Consider the following 6,143-nt stretch of genomic DNA (forward strand, 5'->3'; position numbering starts at 1 on the left):
CTTAAAATGAAGTTAAAACATTCAATAAAGACTCTTGAACAACTTTAAAGACTTACCTTGACTCACTTCTTTAACTTCTAAACTCAACTCTTAACTTCACTTGACTTGGAAACTAACTCTCCTTGAATTGAAATCATGAATTCAAGGTGTCTGATCACGTGTTATGGATGAGTTCTTGACGTTTAAACGTACCTTGGGGTGTTGGAAACAACAAGGGAACATAGGTACAATACCTAGGAACATGCATGAGAAAGTGGGGAAGGAATGGGAAGACTTGGCGCTCTTGGCGCTCTGAGAGGCGCGGAGCGCTAGACCTCAAACTTCAGAGGGGTCTGGTTGGGGCTCTGGTAGGGGCGGCGCCCCAAGGGCTGGACCTCAGAGTCCCTTTTGGGGCGCGCTTGCTGGCACGACGCCCCAACCCTTTTCCCCGAAAACTCAACTTTTCTCCTCCTTTTTCTCCAACTCTAAACCTTCTAAACTTCAAAGCTTTATCCCCCCAAACACTTAGGATCATCAAAACCCTTAACATACACTAGATTCAACTCAGAAACACCACCGGAAACATACACCAAACCAACAAGAACTACAACACAACACAACTACAACTTCAACAATTCCAACCAACAACTTCAATCAAACATAATCAATCTTTTCTCGAAATTAAACGAGCTTGGCGTGTGGGGGAAAGAACCAACCCAACACTATGAACTCACATACCTTAATAGGGATCACCCCCGAACAAAAACACGACGATCTTTACGAAGTTTGCTTCTTCTTCTCTTTTCTCTCCTTTTCTCTCAAGAACCCTAACTCTTACTCTTTTTAAAAAGGGAAAAACTGATCAAAAATCAGTCTTACACCTTAATATATATCCAAAGACAAGGCTAGGGAAAAGACCAAAATTCCCTTACAATTTCCGGACGGATTCCCTGCCAACTGCCCAACTTCCAAAGGGCATAACTCGCTCATACGAACTCAGAAACGAGCAAACTCGATGGCGTTGGAAAGACCAATCCACGAACTTTGCAACCATAACTGGAAATACACTTAGATCATCCTGAGCTATGACTTATAACTGTTCAAAGTTGGCCAAAAATTCATTATTTTCCATACTTAGCCAAATTTTCCAGATTTTTGAATTCTTTCCAAAAAAAATGAAAATTTCCAATTCTAAGCCTCTTCATAGTTATTTCAAATTGTCGGATGTTACAATATCTCCCCCTTGGGAACATTCTTCCTCGAATGAGATTACTCTAACAAGGCTAATGGTGTAACATCAAACTCAAACACCCAACAAGCAATCATGCAAAAATAACAGCGACATGCTCACTACAATTTAAAGATCACTAAGAAGGAAATTAGTACCTTGGTCTGCATTTCCCCCAGATTCAAAAAGATATGGGTATCCTTCTTCATGTCCTCTTCGGCTTCCCAAGTGGCTTCCTCAACAAATTGGTTCCTCCAAAGGACCTTAACTGAGGTTACATCTTTCGTTCTCAACCTACAAACTTGACGGTCTAGAATCTGAACAAGAATCTCCTCATAAGATAAGCTATCCTTGATCCTAACACTTTCAGTCTGCAGGATCAATGAAGGATCACCTATGCACTTCTTCAACATGGAGATATGAAATACCGGATGAACCGCTGCTGGTTCTTGCGGCAACTCCAACTCATATGCAACATTGCCAATTCTCTTGGCTATGCGGTAAGGTCCAATATACTGGGGACTAAGTTTCCCCTTCTTACCAAACCTCATAACCCCTTTTATGGGTGAAATTTTCAAATATACCCAATCATCTATTACAAACTCTAACGCCCTTCTCCTAACATCAGTGTAGGATTTTCTGGCGACTCTGTGCCGATTTCAATCTCTCTTGAATCACTTTCACCTTCTCCATAGTTTGGTGAACTAAATCTGGTCCTATCAACCCTGCTTCACCAACTTCAAACCATCCAATAAGAGATCTACATCGTCTCCCATAAAGAGCTTCGTATGGAGCCATTTGGATGCTGGAGTGATAACTGTTGTTCTAGGCAAACTCAATGAGAGGTAGGTGATCATCCCAATTACCTTTGAAATCGATCACGCAAGCCCTCAACATATCTTCTAAAGTTTGAATAGTACGCTCTGCTTGCCCATCAGTTTGAGGATGAAAGGCAGTACTCAAGTTCACCTTGGAACCCAAGCCTTTATGAAAAAGATTTCCAGAACTGTGCAGTGAACTGTGCACCTCTATCTGAATATGGAGATTGGGACTCCATGAAGCCTCACCACCTCTTGAATATACAACTTGGCATAGTCTTCTGCTAAATTGGTAGTCTTTATCGGTAGAAAATGGGATGATTTTGTCATTCTATCGACAATCACCCCAATAGAATCATGTTGCCTGCGAGACCTTGGCAACCCTGTGATGAAATCCATATTGATCATCTCCCACTTCCATTCTAGAAGTTCTATCCTCTGAGCTAAACCAACGGGCCTTTGGTGTTCAACTTTCACTTGTTGGAAATTTGGACACTTAGCAACAAACTCTGCAATGCCTTTCTTCATGCCATTCCACCAATAAACTTCCCTCAAGTCACAATACATCTTGTGGAACCCGGATGAATGGAATATCTGGAGCTATGAGCTTCCTCCATAACCCTTTCTTGGAGTCCATTCTCAAGTCACGATACATTTTTGTGGAACCCGGATGAATGGAATATCTGGAGCTATGAGCTTCCTCCATAATCCTCTCTTGGAGTCCATCTACTATAGGTACACACAATCTACCTTGAAACCTCAATACTCCATCTCCCCCTTGTTCAAAAGCTAATACTCTTTGCTTTTGAACATTTGCCTTCAACTCAAGCAAAATGGGATCTTGGTCTTGTTTCTCTTTCACTTCTGACACTAGTGATGACTCGGCCCTGCTCGTCACTTCTATTTCCCATTCAGCGGAGTCTATAAGGCTGACTCCCAGGCGTGCTAGTCTGTGCACATCTTTTGCTAACTCTCTCTTCTCTTCTTTAATATGGGCGGTGCTACCCATATACAACCTGCTTAAAGAATCAGCAACAACATTAGCCTTACTTGGGTGATAAAGAATACTCAGGTCATAGTCCTTAAGTAATTCTAACCACCTCCTTTGTTTAAGATTAAGCTCTTTCTGAGTAAGCACATATTGAAGGCTCTTATGATCAGTGAATATGTCAACATGCACACCATACAAGTAATGACGCCATATCTTCAAAGCGAACACTACAACATCCAACTCTAAGTCATGGGTTGGGTAGTTCTTCTCATGAACTTTCAACTGTCTGGAGGCATAAGCTATAACTTTGCCATTCTGCATCAAGACACAACCCAAACCAACTCTAGATGCATCACAATACACCACAAAACCTTGAGTACCTTCTGGTAACATTAAAACTGGAGCTGTAATCAACCTCTTTTTCAATTCCTGATAGCTTTTCTCACAAGCTTCAGACCATTGAAACTTCACTGTCTTCTGAGTCAACTTTGTCAAAGGAGATGCAATAGACGAGAACCCTTCAACAAACCTTCTATAATAGCCAGCTAATCCCAAGAAACTCTTAATTTTTGTAGGAGATATGGGTCTAGGCCAATTATGCACTGCTTCAATTTTCTGAGTATCAACTTTAATTCCTTCACCGGACACAATGTGGCTTGGGAACGCCACAGACTTAAGCCAAAACTCACACTTAGAGAACTTGGCATACAACTCCCTATCTTTCAAAGTCTGAAGAACTATCCTGAGATGACTAGCATGATCTTCTTCATTCCTTGAATAGATTAGTATGTCATGAACTTGGCATACAACTCCTTAACTTTCAAAGTCTGAAGGACTAGTCTGAGATGAGTAGCATGATCTTCTTCATTCCTTGAATAGATTAGTATGTCATCAATGAAAACGATAACAAACACATCTAAATAAGGTTTGAAGACTCTATTCATAAGTTCCATGAAAGCTGTCGGTGCATTGGTCAAATCAAAGGACATGACCAAAAACTCAAAATGACCATATCTGGTTCTGATTGCTGTCTTTGGAATATCACATTCCCTTACTCTTAACTGGTGATAGCCTGCCTGAGGTCAATCTTCGAAAAACAAGTGGCACCTTGTAGCTGATCGAAAAGATCATTAATCCTCGGAAGAGGGTACTTATTCTTGATGGTAACCCCATTCAACTGGCGGTAATATACACACATCCTATGGGAACCATCTTTCTTTCTCACAAACAAGATCGGAACACCCCAAGGTGAGACACTCGGTCGAATGAAACCCTTTTCTAGGAGATCTTTCAACTGCTCCTTCAACTCTTTCAACTCTGCTGGGGCCATTCTATATGGCGGAATATAGATAGGACGAGTATCTGGAATGAGATCTATGCCGAACTCTATCTCTCTCTCAGGAGGAATTTCGGGTAGATCATCAGGAAACACTTCTGGAAACTCTCCTACTATAAGAACTGACTGCAAATGAGGTATCTCAACACTAGAGTCAATAACTCGGACTAAGTGATAGATACAACCCTTTGAGACTAACTTTCTCGCCTTAAGGTACGAAATAAAATGACCCTTAGGCACTGCTGATCTGCTACTCCATTCTATGACTGGCTCACTCGAAAATTGAAACTTGACTGCTCGAGTTCTACAATCTATCGATGCATAACAATCATGAAGCCAATCCATACCTAGAATGACATCGAAATCTACCATGTCTAACTCAACCAAATCAGCCATGGTGCTCTTGTGATTGATGGAAACAGGACAATCACGATAGACTATTTTTGCTAGAATAGACTCCCCAACAGGTGTAGAAATACAAAAAGGTTCACAAAGTCTTTCAGGAAGAACATCAAACTTATTTGCAACATAAGGAGTTACAAAAGATAAACTTGCTCCTAGGTATAGCAAAGCATACACATCAAAAGCAAAGACTTTGATCATATCAGTGACACAGTGACACAGTGACAACATTCAGAGAGTTCTCTTGCTCGTGGCGACTGGTGATAGCATAGAGGCGATTTGCTCCTCCACCGGTACTAGAAGTAGCTCCTCTAGGTGCCATCATGTCTGGTGGGACAACTGAAGAAGATTAGGCCCTACTGCGCAGATTTCCACTACCTTGCTTGTTCTTTGGGCACTCCTTCATGAAGTGACCCTTTTGTCCACACTTAAAGCAACCCGTCTGGCCCTGACGACACTTCCCTGGATGGACTCTACCACACCTAGCACATGCAAGAACCTGGTTACTTCCTTGTGCCACACTATTTTGAGATTGTGCAGGTCCAGCTCTGAAATTCTGCGAACTCTGTCCAGTGTACTCACTTTTATTTCTGGGTACAGGTGCACTAGCAGATGATGGAACAGGTCCCCTTTGCCTTTGTTGAAAGGACGGACGGTTCGCATTACCTTTCTTCTGCCCGGACTCATTATCGGTCTTAGCTCTCTTATTTCTGAACTCTTCTCTGTCCCTCAGCCTTTCTTCCTCAACTTGCTGCACATAGACCATCAACCTTGATATGTCCATGTCCCCGATAAGCATTGCAGCCCTACCTTCCTTACTCGACAAACGAGACAATCCTGTAACAAACAAACTCATTCTACTCCTCATGTCCGCAACTATCTCCGGAGCATAACGGGAGAGTTGTGTGAACTTCAGACTGTACTCATTAACACTCAAAGACTCCTGCTTAAGTGTGAGGAACTCAGGTACCTTGGCCTCTTTCAATTCTTGAGGAAAGAAACGCCCCAAGAAAGGTTCCTTAAAACAGGCCCAACTCGCAGGTGGTGCATTCTCAACTCTGCCCCCTTTCCATTGGTCGAACCAAGTTCTAGCAACATCTTTCAATTGATACGCAGCTAGTTCAACCTGCTGAGTATCTGCCACATACATCACATCAAAAATCTTCTTCAACTCTTCAATGAAGTTCTCTGGCTCCTCAGTAGTGTTTAAACCCATGAAACTCAGAGGATTCATCCCCAAGAACTCACGAATCCTAGAAGTGTCAGCTTCTTCCTGTCGAACTCCCCTTTGCTGCCAATCTGAGTAGTTACAGCTTGACTCAGAATTCTAGTTGCCTCTCTGAACTCGACATTAGAAACTTCCCCTTGATCTTGCACTCCCGGTGCATA

The sequence above is a fragment of the Solanum tuberosum genome, unplaced genomic scaffold (assembly GCF_000226075.1).
Source record: "Solanum tuberosum cultivar DM 1-3 516 R44 unplaced genomic scaffold, SolTub_3.0 scf00430, whole genome shotgun sequence".
Taxonomy (NCBI): domain Eukaryota; kingdom Viridiplantae; phylum Streptophyta; class Magnoliopsida; order Solanales; family Solanaceae; genus Solanum; species Solanum tuberosum.